The sequence below is a fragment of the Bubalus kerabau genome, chromosome X, assembly GCF_029407905.1.
Source record: "Bubalus kerabau isolate K-KA32 ecotype Philippines breed swamp buffalo chromosome X, PCC_UOA_SB_1v2, whole genome shotgun sequence".
Lineage (NCBI taxonomy): Eukaryota > Metazoa > Chordata > Mammalia > Artiodactyla > Bovidae > Bubalus > Bubalus kerabau.
The window spans coordinates 99,656,537-99,676,602 of record NC_073647.1 but is presented as its reverse complement, the minus strand read 5'-3'; the positions used below and the strand labels follow the sequence as shown (position 1 = coordinate 99,676,602).

The 20,066-nt window shown below is 43.2% G+C and overlaps 1 pseudogene; it reads left to right on the top strand.

The window, feature by feature from the left end:
- The first annotated feature begins 417 nt into the window (after positions 1–417).
- LOC129639523 (endogenous retrovirus group PABLB member 1 Env polyprotein-like) lies at positions 418–6,450 on the top strand (annotated as a pseudogene).
- The last annotated feature ends 13,616 nt before the right edge of the window (positions 6,451–20,066 follow it).

Here is a 20,066-nt window from a genome sequence, read left to right as displayed (position 1 = left end):
GGTGGACAGGGAGACCTGGCGTGCTGTGATTCATGGGGTCTCAAAGAGTCGCACACGACTGAGCGACTGAACTGAACTGAACTGAGCTGACACTCCTTTGTCTTAGTCACATAAAACATTATTTCCTTTCAGCCCAGAGCTGACGATAATACAACAAAACAACTCAGCTAAAACTCTGTACTAAGGATTACATAACAACAATGTATCCCACTTGAGGACATGTTTCTCCTTCTTGAGGACCTTCTGACTGTCTTATTGTTATCTTACAATGTATATTATGGGAGTAGGTCTGGTAAGATCTTTCTACTGTTAGTTCTAATCCTGTCATCTTAAAATGTAAATTATGGGAGTTGGTCTAGGAAGACCTTTACAACCTTGAGTCATTCTTCTGATTTACTGCAATAACCAAATAAAAAAGTATAGAGCTCCCTTGCTAAGACTAGTGAGGGGGCATTCTCTGTCTCCCTTCTGATGTCTATGTCAGAAGCTTTCTCTGTCCCTTTTCATACTTTGATAAAACTCTGCTACACAAAAGCTCTTGAGTGATCAAGCTTGGTCCCTGGTCCCAAAGCTAAATCTTCTTCTTTGGAGATCATGAATCTGATACCGTTCACTGTAAGCTAACATCTTGGGGCTTCGTCCAGGATCTTCAGGACAAGGTAAAAACACTCAGAGCTCTAGTCTCTGCTTTCTCAGTATACACGCTTTCTGCTTTACTTTACTAACTCTATGGCGTGCCTGTCTGTGTGAATGTAGAAGGAAAGAGACGTACCGAAATGAGTATGAAATGAGCACTGAGCCCTGCTCTGCAGTTTCATGGTGCCTCGTAATGCCTGAGGCAGCCCCCCAAAAGGGAGCCTTGTTGGGAGTTTATACCGACCTGCCAATGCCAAGAGACACCCAACGTCCCTGCGAGGGGAGTGGCCAGAAAAGGGCAAAGCACGTGGGCTGAACTTTCCTTCCTTGGTCACCTTTTCCTGGTCTCTTCCACCATTTCGTAATTGCATGGGGAGTTAGAACTACTAACCTAATCCGTCAGATCTTAGACTTTCAAGGGACTTGTGATCCATGCCATTACTGTGTACTTTTACTTAGACCCCAAGCTTGGTAGTCATGGGGAACCCAGACTTGCTAGGAGCACGTTCAGGAACGAGGTGGAACTCTAGCTCCAGCAGCACCTTTGGGAACTAGGTGAAGCTCTAGCTTCAGCGGCGTCTCTCTCTTGACTGCTTCCATAGGGGGCCAGAGTCCTAAAAGCGAGTCCTTGCCATACCTGTGCCTCCGAACTACATGGATGGAAGTGCTGCTAGAGAGCATGAGGTTTCTAAGAACATAGGTCAGGAATTCCAGACTGGAAGTACAATGGGCTTCTTCCTTTGGTAGTGCTAGCTCTTAGCAGACCAGAGAAAGCTCTCCAGTGCCTTCTGTCTCAACTCCTTAGATATTCCTTTTGTGGAATCTGTGAAAATGAGCTGGAAGGATTGGCCCTAATAGCTTGAGGACAAAAGTCACTTTTTCCTCACGGGCCGACCCTCTACCACCTCTTTTGCTGTCACATACACTAGTGTGGTGACACAGAGAAGGGACGTATTGATTGTTGTTTGTCCCTTTATAACTCACCGCTTCTACTGTGGTCAGGACTGTACTCAGGAATGTGCACAGGCACTCGTAAGACGGATGCTTCCCCTAGCAGTCCCAGCTTGGGAAACATTCCAGGAAACTACTCTGTTACAGCCCAGGTGGCATCAGAGGAAAAGCACGAATCAAACAAAGGTCGTGGTGGTATGGAACTAGAAATCAATTTGGGATGCCATCAGGTCTACCCCTGGTGCATCTCCCCCTTGCCTCGATGGTAGAATGAGCGGGCTGAAGGGAAGGCGCCTGAGTCAGCAAGTGACAGACTAAGTCCGTCTAGGGAAGGAAAAGCTTCGGTGGAAAGTCTGTCTCCACCCCCATCTAGAGCAGGGAGGGACACCTCCGATGGAAAGAAGCAAAGGCGCTGGTTGCCGCTTTTTTCTCTCTTACCGATGCTGCTGCTGCTGCTAAGTCGCTTCAGTGGTGTCTGACTCTGTGTGACCCCACAGACGGCAGCCCACCAGGCTCCTCTGTCCCTGGGATTCTCCAGGGAAGAATACTGGAGTAGGTTGCCATTTCCTCCTCCACTCTCAAAGTTCCAGACCCATACCCTTGGATTGTGTCCTGAAAACCTGGGGTAAGTTTGACCCCCAGAGCATAAAGAAGACACACCTGACTTTCCTTTGCAAATCTGCATGGCCACAATATCCATTGGAGGGTGGCAGACAAGGGTGGCCAGTTGAAGGGTCTCTTAACTACGATATTGTTTTACAACTAGACCGGTTCTGTAGAAAACAAGGGAAATGGGTAGAAGTGCCATATGTGTTCCCCTTTTTCTCTCTGTGAGATATACCAGACTTAAGTCCTAAGGGTACAGATTTGGGTGTAAAGCCTTCAGCTCCCTCCTATCCTCTTACTCTGCCTCTGCTTCTGTATCCGGGGCTCACAACTGAGCAAGCTGAGGGTCAAGGCACCCCTCCAGGAAGGGTTGCCTCAGTCTCGATAGAAGTTCAAACAACCCCAGTTCCAATGCAGCCTCAGACTACTCTGGTTTCAATGGGAACTCAGACAGTCAAAGTAGAGAAGGTGCAGATAACCAAAACTAAGGTAAAATACGAGAAAGAGGATGAGGATGAGAAAAAGCAGGTTTCTCTAATCTATCCCTCGGAAGGTATGTGAGGCGTAGCTAGAGGGGCTGAGGAACAGCCACACAACTTACTGCCTCTGCAGGAGGCCCCCACTGGGAAAAATAACCAATCCATAAAAATCCATAAGCCCTTTTCTTACCCAGAGGTACAACGGATAAAGAGAGATCTGGGAGACTAGAGGATCCAGAAAAGTACATAGAAGCCTTTACAGGACTCACTTTACTTTATGAGCTTACTTGGAGAGATGTAATGTATGTCTTGGGACAGACGCTGACTCGTGACTCGAGAGCTTGAGTTTTGGGGGAAGTTACTATTTTTGGAGATGAATGGCTTGAACGTGAGACAAGGGGAAAGAGGGAACACGAACTAGCCCTCCTCCCTACAGGGAGCCAAGCAGTTCCCATAGCAGAGCCAGACTGGGATTATCACAAAGAGGAAGGGAGACAGGAGCAGACCCTCTTTGACAATTGCTTTATTGAGGGGCTTAAGAGAGCTCGAACGAAGCCACTAAATTATGCTAAGTTGGCTGACATAGAACAGGTAGAGAAGGAAACTCCTGGTAAATTCCTAGATAGGCTACAGGAGGCTCTCCACAAGTTTACTGACATTGATCCCAAATGTGCAGAGGAGAAATGATCTTAAAAGATAGATTTCTCACTCAGTCACCCAGTCGGCTCCAGATATCTGCTGTAAGTCACAAACACAGGCGTTTGGGCCAAATCAGTCTTTAAAACACTGTTACAGCTGGCTCAGACGGTATATTGCAGTAGAGAATATGAGAAGGGGGAAGGACAACAGAAGAGAACCAAAGAAAAGGCTCAGGCTCTAGTGATGGCTATGAAAACTGCTATGAATCAGCCTGAAGAGAAAAATGTCCAGAGGAACCCAGGTGAAAAGGGATGGGCTTGCTATTACTGTGGAAAGGAGGGGCATCTCAAGCCAAGTTGCTCTCAGGTGTCTAAGCCGCCCCTGGCTCCCTGTCTGGTCTGTAAAGGACCACCCTGGAGGAGAGACTGCCCCCAGAGGCACAGGTCCCAGGGGTCAGACTCTCAGGACAATCAGGACTGAAGGTGCCCAGGGATCCCCACACAAGCTCCTGTCCTAATGACACCCGAGGAACACCGGGTATTAATAACTGTGGGGGGCCAATCAGTCGATTTTCTTTTGGACACTGGGGCAACTTTCTCTGTGCTCACTGAAGCCCCTGGTCTGCTTTCCTCCTGATCCACTACTGTAATGGGACTGTCAGGATGAGCCAAAGGCTATGACTGAAATATTCAGTCATCCTTTAAGCTGCAACCGGGACTCTGTGCTGTTTTCCCACGAGTTTCTGATCATGCCAGAGTCCCCCTCACCCCTTCTCGGGAGGGACAGACTGAGGAAGGTCCAGGCCTCTGTAGTCATGAATATGGAGTCTGCTCTTTCTCTCCCATTGATTGAACAAAATGTAAATCCTAAAGTGTGGGCTGATGGAGGAACTGTGGATCGAGCACAAAATACTGTTCTTGTCCTTATCAAGCTCAAAGACCCTCACCTATTTCCATATCAAAAGCAGTGTCCATTAAAGCCCGAGGTTAAGGAATGGGTGAAATCTTACTGTACTGACTTGTCATGATGTAAGTGGGATCTTAAACTCTAAAGTTCAGAGCAACAACGCTCCACCTTTAAAGCTGCTGTAACTCAAGGGGTGTCGAAAGCTCTAGGAATCGAGTATCACTTACACTGTTCCTGGAGACCCTAATCTTCAGAAAAAGTTGAAAAGGCTAATGACATTATTAAGAGACATCTACGTAAATTAACTCAAGAGACACAGGACGATTGGCTTAAACTTCTACCCATAGCTTTAATGAGGGCTCAGACTGCCCCTAAAAAGGAAGGACCGTCCCCCTTTGAATGTATCTACGGAAGACCCTTCTTATGCACAGACATTGTTATAGACCCTTAGAATTAGAATCAGCCTTAGAATTAACTATGTGACGCAGCTTTCAGCCTTTCAACAGACATTATGGAAACTCTGGGAGGTGACTCCTGACCCAGCCGGAGTCAAACAAGCCTCTGAACCAGGCACCGAGGTCTTGAAAAAGACATTGGGATCTGGAGATCAATCTCTCGAGCCCCTCTGGGAAGGCCCTTGCCAGGTTATTCTTTCTTCTCCCACAGCTGTCAAGGTGCCTGCAATTGATTCCTGGGTGCACCACACTCAAGTTAAGAAGTGGCACCCTGACCAAAACTAAACAATGTCATTTGACGTCTTTATCCTCTATGCTTTTACCTCTTACTTTTCAGATGGGCCTGACAATCGACATGGGCCTGCTTCTGCTGACTCCAAACGTCCCGAGTCTGCCATTTGACCCTCAAGACAACGCCTTTCTGTCCTGGGCTCATTCTTATGCTGCATTCCACAATCGGTCTAATTGCTGGGTCTGCGGAGTGCTCCCCTCTTCATCAGTTGAAGGGTTCCCATGGTGGGTTTTTCCATTTCAAGGAAAAGACTTTCTTCAACTCTGTGAAAATATCTTCACCAACAACAATCACATGTGATGCCTCTCTTTAATCTGATGACATCTAGCAATCCTAAAATGGACTGGTGTAACACTCTGTACCTTAACTATGGCTATAATGTGACTTTCAACTTTGATCGTACAGCATCTTGATTTAATGTCTATTTTGCTGAACATTAAGAAAGTAAATGGGTCTAGATCTCATGGTTTCCTACCTAATGTTTATCAAATATGGGATGAGGTCATATGGCTAACTCCTGAAAAGGGACGCCTACTACCTAATGCTCCCAAACGCTGGGAACAAATAGAGCCATCCCCAGAGGTTAGCTGACAACTTAATTAAAACGATCGGAAACAATTGGGGGTTTTGCCTCAAGAAATATGCAATGTAATCATTCCTGTGTTTTCCAATTCCAGTTCAGGCCCTCTTTTTGCCTGGCCAGGAACTCATTGGGACTGGATCCCTCAGTCACGCTGGTTTGCTCCAAACAGGACCTATTGGATATGTGGCTCTTATCTATGGGCATGGCTTCCCCCTGGCTGGATAGGGAGGTGCACCCTAGGTCTAGCTTTTACTCGTGGCTTCATATTTTCAGAGCTTCCAGAGAATCCTGCTGATCTGCCACAGCTTAAAACTCGCTGGGCAAGGTCTGTATTTCACTGGTATGATTATCTGGCTGCAATATCCATCCCCTCTCTGGGGACACAGATGTTATGCTACGAGTTGATGCTCTGACTAAGTTAACTCAACAGGCTTTACAAGATTCTCAAAAAGCTAGTTCAGCCCTTAATGCTAAACAAATACAAATTAGAAAGGCGGTTTTACAAAACAGATTGGCCTTAGATATTCTAACAGCTGCACAAGAAGGAACTTGTGCCAGTATTCATACCCAAAGTTGCACACATATACCAGATATGAGTACTAATGCTACTCACATACTAAACACATGAACAAGATGATTCAGGCTATGGATTCTCTCAAAGCTTCAGACACCTCACTTTGGGAAAGGTTAACTAGCTCCCCATGGTAGAAAACTATCTTAATTGTAGTAATTCTAATTGTTCTGTTTTTACTGTTTGCTCCCTGCATCTGCAACTGTGTAACTGGATTTGTTTCTAACCCTCTGAAAGCTTTTACATTACAAATGGCTGTCCAGGCTCCTAGGAGTGCCACAGCCTCCTTCAACTATTACTTGGGGCCCCTAGATCAGAGACCCTCAATATGAGGGCTAGGAGAATATGTTGCCTCAACAATTTAGGGATGACGCCCCTCAACAGCAGAAAGTAGTTATGGAACAAAAAACGACACCCCTTTCCCTTGGCTACATCATTCTCCTAAAAGAAAAGCGGGGAATGAGAGAGTCAATTTCTAGGTAGGTTGGTAAAAGTCCGGGATCCCCAAAGAGGAGAGAGAGCATCTGGTGTTCTCAAAGAGGAGGTAGGGGTCTGGAGTTCTCAAGGAGGAGAAAAGGACAAACGTGTTTGTTTGTTTTATTCATAAAACATTTTTTTTTCCTTAGCCTAGAGCTGATGATTGTACAACAAAACAACTCAGCTTAAACTCTGTACTAAGGATTACATAACAACAATGTATCCTGCTTGAGGATATGTTTCTCCTTCCTGAGGACCTTCTGACTAATCCTGTTATCTTACAATGTACATTATGGGAGTGGGTCTGGTAAGATCTTTCTACTGTTAGTTCTAATCCTGTCATCTTAAAATGTAAATTATGGGAGTTGATCTAGGAAGACCTTTACAACCTTGAGACATTCTTTTGATTTACTGTAATAACCAGTTTAAAAAGTATAAAGCTCCCTTGCTAAGACTAGTGAGGGGGCATTCTCTGTCCCCCTTCTGATGTCTATATCAGAAGCTCTCTCTGTCCCTTTTCATACTTTAATAAAACTCTCCTACACAAAAGCTCTTGAGTGATCAAGCCTGGTCCCTGGTCCCGAAGCTAAATCTTTGGAGATCACGAATCTGCCACCATTCACCGTAAGCTATCCTCTAAACCAGAAGAACAGCTTAGGTTAGGGGCAGGTAGACCCTTCTGAAAAACATCCATTGCCACTGATGATGAAAAGAAATTGTGTGAAGAGGCTGATAGAAAAAAACACCAGTTTTGAAGGGCTCTTCACTGCTCGGGATGGATTTTATGCTGCAGCTATCACCTGAGGGGTACCCTGTAGACCACACAATTACACAGTTTCTGGATGTAATGCCTGAGTATTCCATGCCATCATCTATGAATTCACCTGAGCCACTCACTGATACCATTAAAAGTATTGGCATACTTGCTTGATAAATACAGAAACTCCCAGACAAAAGGCTGTCTCCCATCATCAACTGGAATCATTCTGGCACTAGGGGGAGAACATGCACTGTCACTGCTGAAAACTGCTGCAAGTGGAATCCAGTGGAATCCCAGAAACCTGTACTGTGGCTTTTTGATGTATTAACACATCTGTGAAGATAACTAAAACATCTGATAACTGAATGACATTGTCCTACCTCTCGGGACATTTTGAGTCAGCTTCAGGTAGTAGGGATGGGACATCTTTTCCTATAGATTCCGAGTAGGGCTGTCTTCCTTACACGTTTTTCCCCTCAAGGGCTAGTGACTCCTCATTAAGTCAGTCTTATCACATCTAATCAAAACAGCAGTACCGAGCAGATGATTCAAGCCAGGATTAAGGAAAACAAAAAGCCAAAGCACAAGCCTCTTCCAACTCTTCTCAAGAAGTTCCTTTAACTCTAGCTCCTGAGGAGTCTGGCTGAACACATCTATACTATGTCTATATCTATATCTATATCCATATCCACATCCATATCTATATCTATCTGCATCTTTTTCTAGATGGTCCAGCAGTGAAAAAGAATTCATCTTGGCCAAGGGGACTCTGAAAGGACTAAAACAGGCATGATGAAAGGTCTACAATTTCTCCCTTTCTTTCTTCCTTTCCTCTTCCTTCCTTTGCTTTCCTTTCCTCTCGTTTTTTTTCCCCCATCCTTTCCTTCCTTCCTGTCCTTTCTACCTCCCCCACTTTGCAAACTTTGGCTACAAGGCTTGCAAAAACTTTTCTCAGAAAATACTGCTCTGTTGTTTATTGAGGTTGCATCAATCACCCCAAGCAAACAGCACACAACCAGGAACAACCTCCAACTGTGACTTGCAGTTAAAGAAGAAAACTGCTGCCTAATCCAAAACAGCAAGAACATCTTGCTTGCTACCCTATAAAACTCTGACCTTGCTTAAATTGTCACTTACTCTTCATTTGCTCCTTGGTACATGTCAATGGAATACAGCCACATACCTCTATTTGAATCACATATCATTCTGTTGTAACAGATCTTAAACTTTTCATCTCCACTTGATTATTTTAATAAGAGAAATATATTCCTTGAAATATTTATGAACAAGGGTATTCACTATAGTACTAATTATAGTAGAAATAATTAGGGAAGTAGTTAAATAATTATGCTAAAACATTTGATGGATTTTGGGTATCCATACAATTAAGTTTTTCATTGTATTGAATGATAAAAGAGCATTTTAAATTCTTTTTATTCCAAAAGGTAGTGTAGATACAGTATGTATGTGTATGTATGTAGATATGTACCTATATAGATAGCTATATCTATATACCTACATACATGCATGCATTTCTGGAGAAAAGGAGTGAATGAAATACAGTAACATCTTTGCAGTGATTTTCTCTGGGCAGAGAGATTCTGGGTGGTGAATGCAGTCATCTCAATGCCTCCCCAAAGTTTCTAATTGCCACAGTACATACACTGAGGATGGAGAGACTCTCTCACAGGAGCTCACAGAATGTTAGGATTTCCCTTCCACAGAGTCAAAATTGCAGCATACAAACTGTCAGTAACGTTGGCCCAGGTATGATTTACTGCAGGCATGTAAATTTCGAACCTCAGTCTTTGGGGACAGCTCTATATTTAGAGAAGAAAGACCACAACAGAAACACTGTAAAGAAGCTTAACAAAGCACAGAGAGAATTCCACCAGGAAAGCAGGCCAGACTCTTCCACAAACATGACCACAGGGCTACAAACACTACTTTTGACTAGTTTCTAGTCTCCCAACCAGGGGCGTGTGCTGAGACGTTAAGGAGAGTAAACCATATAAACTAGCTGGAGCAATTTAAGCTATACATAGGTATTCTGCTTCTGGTCAATATAGAATGACAGCACGAATAGGCATCCCTGTAATATTAATGATAGCAAACAACCTAAGTGTTCAACCTGTCGCACAGAGTCGGACACGACTGAAGCGACTTAGCAACAGCAGCAGCAGCAGCAGCATGACTAAGAGTGAGCAAGGAAGAAGCTGCTATAGGGATAATCGTGCCAGCATGACAACATGTCCCTCGATCTGAGAGGATAGCAACCCATAAAACATTTACAGGGAGGGCAGGAAATGGGTAGATATGAGAAGGATAAAGGCACTAAATCTTCAGCTTTCACACAGGATAGCCAGTATATACTGTTCTATTTCTGACAGTAACTGAAAATTAGAGACATAAACAAATTTTGTATACATTAGCAACATGCAGAGGGTGGGTTATGTGAAAACTCAGATTGTTATGATTTAGAGTTTCTGAGTGAGTGAGTCTGAGATGGGTACTGTAAATTCCCAGGTTATGCTGATGCTGCTGGTGCAGGTGCCTTGCACTGAAAACCACTGACCTAAAGACACCAAGAGTAGAGTTAAAGTTAGGACGAATATGTGTGTCCATGTGTGTGTGTGTGTGTGTGTGTGTTCATTTGTATTATTTTTCAGGTTCCAATATAAGTGATATCATGCAGTACTTGACTTTCTCTGACTTATTTCACTAAGTATAATGTTCCCTAGGTCCACCCACGTAGATGCAAATGGCAGAATTTCACTGCTGCTGTGAGCATTAGGATGCATGTATCTTTTTGAATTAATGTTTCTGTATACACCTGAAATTAATATAATATTGTAAATCAACTACATTTAAAAAGAAGAGATAGGCTAAGAACCTTACAAATGAGCAGAAAGGGTAAAAAGGAAATTGGCAAAAGCACCAACCATATAAAAAATTGAAGAAAACAAAGAAAACACAAGCATATATAGTATAAAGCAATATGATGTAATAATATGTCATGTCATAACTATAGTAGCAATATAGAGAAAAGACAAAGAGGTTAAGAATTTGTCTGTCCATTTTCCCTTGTGAGATTCTGTCTTTTTACTCAGAGAAAAGGATCTGGAATAAATAATTGGCCATAACTTTATCACAATCCAAAAAAAAAAAAAAAGGCAAAACAAAAAACCCCTGCTCCAGACAGGGTTCTGAGTCACTAGCCAGGATGAACTCTCAATGGGAGTGAGAGTAACTAGAGATGTCAAGAAGCCTAAATATGGAGCTCACAGCCAACCACATCCAGAAGTCAAGATAAAGAAGACAAGCAAAATCTGAGAAGGTAGGAGGAACATCAGGAAAAAAAATGGTTCTCTAGAAGCCAGGTGAAGCAAAAGTTTCAAGGAGGAAGCAGTGATCAATTGCCTCAAATGCAGCTGAGAGGGTCAAGTAAGATGAAGACCAGGGAAACAGCAATTGGATTTAGCAACAGGGAGGTCGTTTGTGACCCTGATACAAGCAGTTTCAGCGGAGAATTAACAGAGAAAGCCTGAGTGGAGTATGTTTATGTGAGAATGGGAGGAAAGGATTTGGAGACAGTGAAAATAGATATGCATTTGAAGGATATCTGCCAGAAAGAGGAAGAGAAAAATGGTATGGCAGCTGGGGGGCGTAAGTGGGGGAAGTTACAGCATGTCTGTTTACTGACAAGAATGAAAGAGAAAAAGAAGGAAAGAGAGGGAGTGGGTGGGAGAATTTCTAAAGCAACTTCCTTGGGAAACTGTCAAGTATGAGTGGGACCCCAGTGCATGAGCGGAATGAAATGGCTTTAGATAGAAGCCCTGGAGTTCATTTGAAACACTGGACGAAGTGCCAAGTATCATGAGCACAGGTGGCATGCAATGACAGTGGGAGTTTGTAGACGTTCTTCTCTTATTGCCTCTATGTTTTTAGTGAAGTGGAAAACAAAGTCAGTGGCAGTGAATGAGGATAGGAGAGAGGATGACAGAGGTATGAGGAGAGAGACAATGTAGGAAAGGTTCATCCAAGAGAGCAAGAGAATGAATGAGCTAGGGCATTGGTTCTTAACTCCAGCTTCATGGTAGAATTACCTGGAGAAAGATAGGGGTCTAGTTTCATTCTTTTACATGTGAATATCCAATTGTCCCAGCACCATTTATTGAAGAATGACTACTCCATTAAATATTCAATGAATATTCTTGGCTCCCTTCTCAAATAGTAGTTGACCACTGAACTTGTGGTGATAATGATTTCACTATATCTATAAATCAAGTCATTATGCTGGACACTATACATTTATATAGTGCTGTATGTCAAATATATCTCAATGAAACAGAACAAAGACAAGATTTTTTTCAACCAAATACCAAAAAACAAACAAAAGAATCACCTGGAGAGCTGTTAATGGTTTGTACTACCAATTAAATGCAGACTTTCTAGACACAGAGTCAGAGCATTGGTATTACTAAAAGCTCTTATATCTTTTTCTAATATTCAGCCACGATTGGAAAGATCTGGACTAGGAAAGTGTAGTACTATTTTCAGACAACTTTAAAGACCCACTTGAGATTCATGGTCATGGATTTAAGATGGTACCATTCATCACGGTTTCTCTAGCTACATTCAACTGGGCATTGGAGACCTGCAGGTTTTAAGTAGGTATGGAGATGATCTGACAGAAATGGAACTTTGGTATGAGGTAGAGGGTGGGTGACACGGCGGGGGGTGGGGGGGTGGGGAGGGAGATTTGAGGTTATTTATACATAGGAGAGGTATTTTAATAATTGATCAAAGGCCTGAAACTGGGTAAGGAGGGAAACAAGGACATAAAAAGTGTGAAGAATAGTAAAAATTTGCAGGGCTAATGGAGAGTAGGTCCCATTGGGGGTTGTCGAACTGTCAGTTTCAGGGCACTTGGGAAGTGGGTTGGAGAGAGGAAGTATTTATTGGGACATTGCAATGCTTGAAATTGACATGATTTGCAGTTATTGATGACAGAGTCCAGGGCAGTACTTTCAAAAGAGTGATAATTCCAAAACCTAGTGCATGTTTTGGAAATGTGTATGGGCGGTTTTGAATGTCAAAAGATAGATGTGGGGTGGGGCGGGCGGAAATTCCCTAGCGGTCCAGTGTTTAAGACTCTGAGCTTCCACGGCAAGGATCACGGGTTTGATCCTTGATCGGGGAACTAAGATCCTGTCTGCTGTGCAGTGTGACCAAAAACCAAAAAAAAATTAAAAAATGAGAGAGAGTGGAGGTCGGAGACCACAAACCAATCTCTAAAAAAGAAAGAAAGAAAAAAAAAGATGGGAGGGAATTACTGGTGATCAAGATCAGGGATGTGCAGAACATCCCTTAAGTGGAAGATAACATGGTCGTCAAATAGCTTACTGAATACAAGTTGAAGTGAAAAAGCCATTTAAATGCATCCCAAGGTAGAAACAAACTCCATTTTGTGGATAACCGCAAATCATACAGTTTACACAGTTTCAATATGGACTGACATTTCTATATTATATATGAAATGATCATGTAAATCAAGGAAACATTGTATTGTGTTTATTCTTTCACAGTTTCACCAATAACTGTGTACCTGTTCAGAAAATCATATCTCTGAAAGGCAACTGCAACGTGTGGCGTTGTACTGGAGTAGCCAGTACAATACACCTGATTTGATATGATTTGGAATTCACAGGAATTTTGTGAATAGGGAGAGGAATAAAGGTATTTGGCCCTCATTTCACATTGGGTAAAATACAGTATCTACCGCACAGTGTCCTTGTGGGTATATATTATTTCCATACCAATCAACATTTTCAACAGTCCTTGGCAAGTAGGAAGACTTAGGCAGGTGTTAGCTGTTATTTATATTATCATCATCACTGTCTTTGTAGTCATTATTATTCTAGAGATCCAGAAGGTACGGGTTATTTTGAAGTTTGTGGCAGACACTGTCTCCAGGATGAGACAACTTCTTTTTCTATTCATTTGTCTCCCACCCCTCTTGAACACCAAAGAGGCAAGCCTGAGTATCAGCTGGTGCCTCTTACATAGAAAATGTATAAAGAGGCCCGATGTCAAGACGATACAGGGGGAAGTGCCTAGAAAGAAGAGCGTAAAACAGGCATGAAACAGGAAAAGTCCCCTCTGTTCACTGTTGCACATTCCGAGAGGGCTCAGATTTTATTTATCTTGGAATTCACATCGTTCTATTTCCTTCCTCAGGTTTTCTTGCATACAAATTTTCCCATGAAACGTCTGTCCCTGTGCAAAGAATATTTTACTCAAACCCCCTTGTTTTCCTGGAGAACCTCTACCCTTCTTTCAAGCCCAAATTGAAGATGACATTGGTTAAAAGAGAAGAGGAACAACCTCTGGGAAATTATCTATTTCTTAAAAGTAATGAGAAAACTGGCAATCAAACTGCAAGCTTTCTGGTGTTTTAACTTGTCCCGTTTCCATTCCGTCCCCAGCTTCATGGCAACTTTGAGAAACAACAGCCTGAAACTGCAGTGAACACCAACAGCCTGGTAGCTGCCAGAGAGAACAGAACAGGACTGGAATTCCATCCAAGACCCATTCCCAGAAAATTGTTATTATTTGACCTGTCTGGTGATTCCCTGGAAGCCCCGGTGGACAATCACTCACAAGGTTGTCTTTATTTGGTCTGACTCAGAGCTCACCCGATGGGAAACAAATTTTCCCCAGGGACAATCGTCAAAAACTGTTAGAGGCAATAGGACCACAACTGCCTCCAGAAGTAGATAAACAGGTGGAGAAGACAGTAGGATAACCAAAATGTTAAAAGGAAAATTAGAGAATAGATATGTCCATGTAGAGCTTTGATAAGCTCCCATATATTCCTGGGGATGTAGAAGGCTGTGCATAAGATTGTGCCTGTGATCAGGAAAGACATGAAAAGACTGTAAGCTGTCTTATTCAGGCTGACCTTGAAGCTCCTTGCAAGGAGAAAGTGGAAGCTAAGGCAGGATTGTCAATGAAGGGTTGTGACTGAAGAGTTGAAGGTAAGTCCTAACAGGTACACAGAGCCCCATGGCACACTGGGAAACTTATTGATTCCAGGTATTTAAGGAACTCATCTCTGTCTGTCCAGTTGTTAACAGACCACTGGCTAACCATCAGAGCCTTTCGTGGCCACATATGACAAAGAATACAGACTTTACATAACTATTTCAGAAAATCGTCACACAAATAGAACTATGACAATAACAGTGACAAAAACCGGGGTGGGACTGAGGATCAGACATATGATTTTCATGGTTGCCGTAATATGTTATATAAAATATGCAGTTTTCAAGGGGAAAAAAAGAACCTCAGGAGACATACAAAATATATGAAAACAAATTCCAAACACAGGAAAAAGACACACTCAATAGAAACCATTACTGAGGAAGCCCAGACATTGGCCTTACTAGCCAAAGTCTTTAGTCTTCTATTTTAGCATGTAGAAATCTCTAAAATCATCTATTTTAACATGTGCAAAAAGAGAAACTGATGCAAAGAGAGTGATCTGAATCTCTGGACAGGGTGACTGGTGAAGGACTTTCTCTGCCAAAGCCAGCGTGTAAAAACTGAAAGAGATGCCGACGTCTCCAAATGAGCAGACACCAACATGGGGACACAAAGATCACAAATAATCAGGGAAAAATATCAGGAAATGAATAGAGTTCCAATATCTGACCTTAAGTAAATGGAGAACGATGAACTGTCTGACAAAGTATTCAGAATAATCCTCTTAAAGAAATTCAGTGAACTGAAACAAAACACAGATTTTTTTTAAACTAAATGAAATGAGGAAAATAATACATAAACAAAATGAGAGGTGCAACAGAGAAATCAAAACCATTGAAATAACACCAATCAGAAGTCCAAGAGTTAAAGAGTACAATGATGGAACTGAAGAATGCAATAGAGAACTTCAACAGCAGACTCGACCAAGCAGAAGAAAAAGCCAGTGATCTCAAAGACAGGTTATCTGAAATTATCAAGCCAGAGGAATCAAAAAGAAAAAAAGAGAAAGAAACAGGTAAAGATAGCCTAAGTCAATTACTGGATACCATTAAGAGAAAGAATCCATGCATGACTGGAGTCCTGGAAGGAGAGAAAAGGAAGAAAGGAGCAGACAGTTTATTTAAAGAAATAATGATGAGAACTTCTCAAATCTGGGGAGAGATCTGGGCATCTAAGTTTATGAATCTCATAAGTCCCCCAAAAGACTCAATCTGAAAAGATATTCTCCAAGACATATTGTAATAAGAATGTCTGAAATCAAAGACAAGAGAAAAATCTTGAAAGAAGAAAGAGGGAAAATAATCTTCCCATGAAGGGAACGCCCATAAGGCTAGCAGTTGGGGTTTCTCAGCAGAAAACTTGCAGGCCAGGAGAGACTGGGAAGCTATATTTAAAGTGCTAAAGAAAAACACTGCCAAATAAGAATACTCTACCCAGAAAAGTCATTCCTCAGAGATGAAGAAGAGATAAAGCCCTTCCCAGACAGACAAAAACTGCAGGCGTATACCCCACGACTAGACCTGCCCTGCAAGAAACACAAAAGGGAGTTTTTCAATCTGAAACAACAGGATGCTAATTAGTAACATGACAACTTATGAAAAAGCATAAAACTCACTGTAGAGGTAAGAATATAGTCAAATTCAGAAGCCTAATACTGTAACGGGGCTCCACTGGTGGCTCACCAAACAAGAATGTGCTTACTAATGCAGGAGATATGGGTTCAACCTCTGGGTCGGGAAGATCCCATGGAGAAGGATATGGCAACCCACTCCAGTATCCTTGCCTGGAAAAGCCCGTGGACAGAGGAGTCTAGTGGACTGCAGTCCATACGGTTGCAAAAGCACTGGACACGACTTTGTGACTAACCACCACCACCACCAAATACTGTAGTACTGGTGCACAAATCACTTTAAACTCTAGTATAGAAGTTAAAAGGCAAACATATTAGAGATATGAAAATCTACTCTAATTTGTTGATGGATTCAGTCCAGTTCAGTTCAGTCGCTCAGTCGTGTCCGACTCTTTGCGACCCCATGAATCGCAGCACGCCAGGCCTCCCTGTCCATCATCAACTCCCGGAGTTCACCCAACTCACGTCCATCGAGTCAGTGATGCCATCCAGCCATCTCATCCTCTGTCGTCCCTTTCTCCTCCTGCCTGCAATCCCTCCCGGCATCAGAGTCTTTTCCAATGAGCCAACTCTTTGCATGAGGTGGCCAAAATACTGGAGTTTCAGCTTTAGCATCATTCCTTCTAAAGAAATCCCAGGGCTGATCTCCTTCACAATGGACTGGTTGGATCTCCTTGCAGTCCAAGGGACTCTCAAGAGTCTTCTCCAACACCACAGTTCAAAAGCATCAATTCTTCGGTGCTCAGCCTTCTTCACAGTCCAACTCTCTCATCCATACATGACCACAGGGAAAACCATAGCCTTGACTAGACGGACCTTTGTTGGCAAAGTAATGTCTCTGCTTTTGAATATGCTATCTAGGTTGGTCATAACTTTCCTTCCAAGGAGCAAGCGTCTTTTAATTTCATGGCTGCAGCCACCATCTGCAGTGATTTTGGAGCCCCAAAAAATAAAGTCTGACATTTCACCACCATATATGAAAGATGTAAACTGTGACATCAATAACATAAAATGTTGGCTGGGGGAGGTGGGTGTGGGGGAGAAGTTGAAGCATAGTGTTTTTGTATGTGATACAAGTTAACTTGCTAGAGACTTAAAATTGATTGTTACACCTATGCGATGTCTATCAAGAGGCTCTTTAGTTCCTCTTCACTTTCTGCCATTACAGTTGTATCACCTGCATATCTGAGGTTGTTGATATTTCCCCCAGCAATCTTGATTCCAGCTTGTGATTCACCCAGCCCGGCTTTTTGCATGATGCAATCTACATATAAGCTAAATAAGCAGAGTGACAATATACAATCTTTTCACACTCCTCTCCTAATTTTGAACCAGTGAGTTGCTCCATGTTCAGTTCTAACTGTTGCTCCTTGACCCCACATACAGGTTTCTCAGGAGACAGGTAAGATGATCTGGTACTCCATCCCTTTAAGAATGTCCCACAGTTTGTTGTGATCCATACACTTTAGGGTATGCAATGAAGCAGAAGCAGATTTTTTTTTTTTCTGGAATTCCCTTGCTTTCTGCATGATCCAACAAATGTTGGCCATCTGATCTCTGGATCCTCTGCCTCTTCGAAACCCAGTTGGTACATCTGGAAGTTCTTGGTGGAAGACTAAGTTTGAAGGATTTTGAGCATAACCTTGCTAGAAAGTGAAATGAGCTCAATTGTATGGCAGTTTAAACATGCTTTGGCATCCCCCTTCCTTGGGATTGGAATGGAAAGTGACTTTTTCCAGTCTTGTAGCCACTACGGAGTTTTCCCAAGTTGCTGACCTATTGAGTGCAGTGCTTTAACAGCACCATCTTTTAGGATTTTAAATAGCTCCAAGCTGGAATTCTGTCACCTCCACTAGCTTTGTTCGTAGCAATGCCCACTTGACTAAAATCCACTTGACTGCACATTCCAGGATGTCGGGCTCTAGGTGAGTGCCCACACCATCGTGGTTTTCCAGGTCATTAAGACCTTTTCTGTATAGTTCTTCTGTGTATTCTTGCCTCCTCTTCTTAATCGCCTCTGCTTCTGTTAGGTCCTTACCGTTTCTGTCTTTTATCGTGCCCACCCTTGTTGAAATGGTCTCTGGATATCTCCATTTTTCCTGAAGCGATCTCTGGTCTTTCCTATTCTATCGTTTTCCTCTATTTCATTGCATTGTTCATTTAAGAAGGCCTTCATCTCTCTCTTTGCTCTTCTCTGGAAATCTGCATTCAGTTAGGTATAACTTTCCCTTTCTCCCTTCCTGTTCACTTCTCTTCATTCCTCAGCTATTTGTAAAGCCTCCTCAGACAACCACTTTGCCATTTTTCTTTTTCTTTGGGATGGTTTTGGTCACTGCCTCCTATACAATGAACGTTACAAACTTCTGTCCCTAGTTCTTCAGGCACTCTACCTACCAGACCCAATCCCTTGAATCTATCACACATATGCACCCATGCATGCACACATGGACATACACACATCTCGTCTTGTGAGAGTACCTCACAACTGCAACTAGCTGCAGAACAACCATCAACAGGAGGATGCTGAACCCACCAGAAGAGATACTCCACATCCAAAGACAAAGAAGAAGCCACACCAAGATGGTGTAGGGGTGCAACCTTGAGTTAAGGCAAATCTGATACCCACCCGGTTGGTGACTCACAAACTGGAAAACAGTAATACCAAAGAAATTCTCACACTGTTGTCAAAGTTGTGAGCCCCACATCCACCTTCCCAGCCTGGAGGTCCTGCAAAGGGCCTTGGAATCCCCAGGGAATCTGAGTCTGAAGGCCAGCAGGATTTGATTGCCGTACTTCAACAGGACTGGGGAAAACAGACTTTATTCTTGGAGCACACGTACAAAATCCTGTGTGCACTAGGACCAGGAAAAGAGCAGTGACCCCAGAGGAGACTGAACCAGACCTACCTGTTAATGTTGGAGGGTCTCCTGCAGAGGTATGGGTCAGCATTGGCTCACCACCAGGACTGAAGCCCTGGCAGCAGCAGTCCTGGCAGTGCCCCTTGACAGAAGCCCCCTTGGAGGTCACCATCAGCCCTACCATAGAGCCTGTAGACTCCAGGGCTGGGTCACCTCAGGACAAACAACCAAAAGGGAGGGAGCACAGCTCCACCCATCAGCACAACAGAGAACTGAGTTAAAGTTTTACTGAGTACGGCCCTGTCCACTAGAGCAGCATCCTGTTTCTTCCCATTGCAAGTCGCTCCCATCAGCAAGCTGAGAGTACTTTGGAGAGCAAGGAGATCAAACCAGTCAATCCTAAAGGAAATCAACCCTGAGTATTCATTGGAAGGACTGATGCTGAAGCTGAAGTTCCAATACTTTGGCCACCTGATCTGAAGAGCCGACTCATTGGAAAAGACCCTGATGCTGGGAGAGATTGAGGGCAGGAGGAGAAGGGGACGACAGTGGATGAGATGATTGGATAGTATCACCGACTCAATGGACATGAGTTTGAGCAAACTGCAGGAGACGGTGAAAGACGGAAGCCTGGCATGCTGCAGTTCATGGGGTCGCAAAGAGTTGGACATGACTGAGGGACTGAACAACAGCAATTTAGCCTCATGCACCAGAGGGAAGACAGAGGAAACAAGAAGAACTACAGTCCCACAGGCTCATGAAGGAAAACCGCAATCACAGAAAGTTAATCAAAATGAAAAGGCAAAGAATTATATCCCAGGTGAAGGTACAAGACAAAACCGCAAGAAAATCAACTAACTGGAGTGGAGATAGCCAACCTTCCAGAAAAAGAATTCAGGATAATGTTAGCGAGGATGACCCAGGATCTCAGAAAAAGAATTGAGAAGATGCAAGAAATGTTTGTGGGCTTTCCTGGTGGCTCAGACACTAAAGCATCTGCCTGCAATGCGAGAGACCCGGGTTTGATTCCTGGCTTGGGAAGATCCCCTGGAGAAGGAACTGGCAATCCACTTCAGCACTCTTGCCTGGAAAATCCCATAGATGGAGGAGCCTGATAGGCTGCAGTCCATGGGGTCGCAAAGAGTCGGACACGACTGAGCGACTTCACGCTGAGCT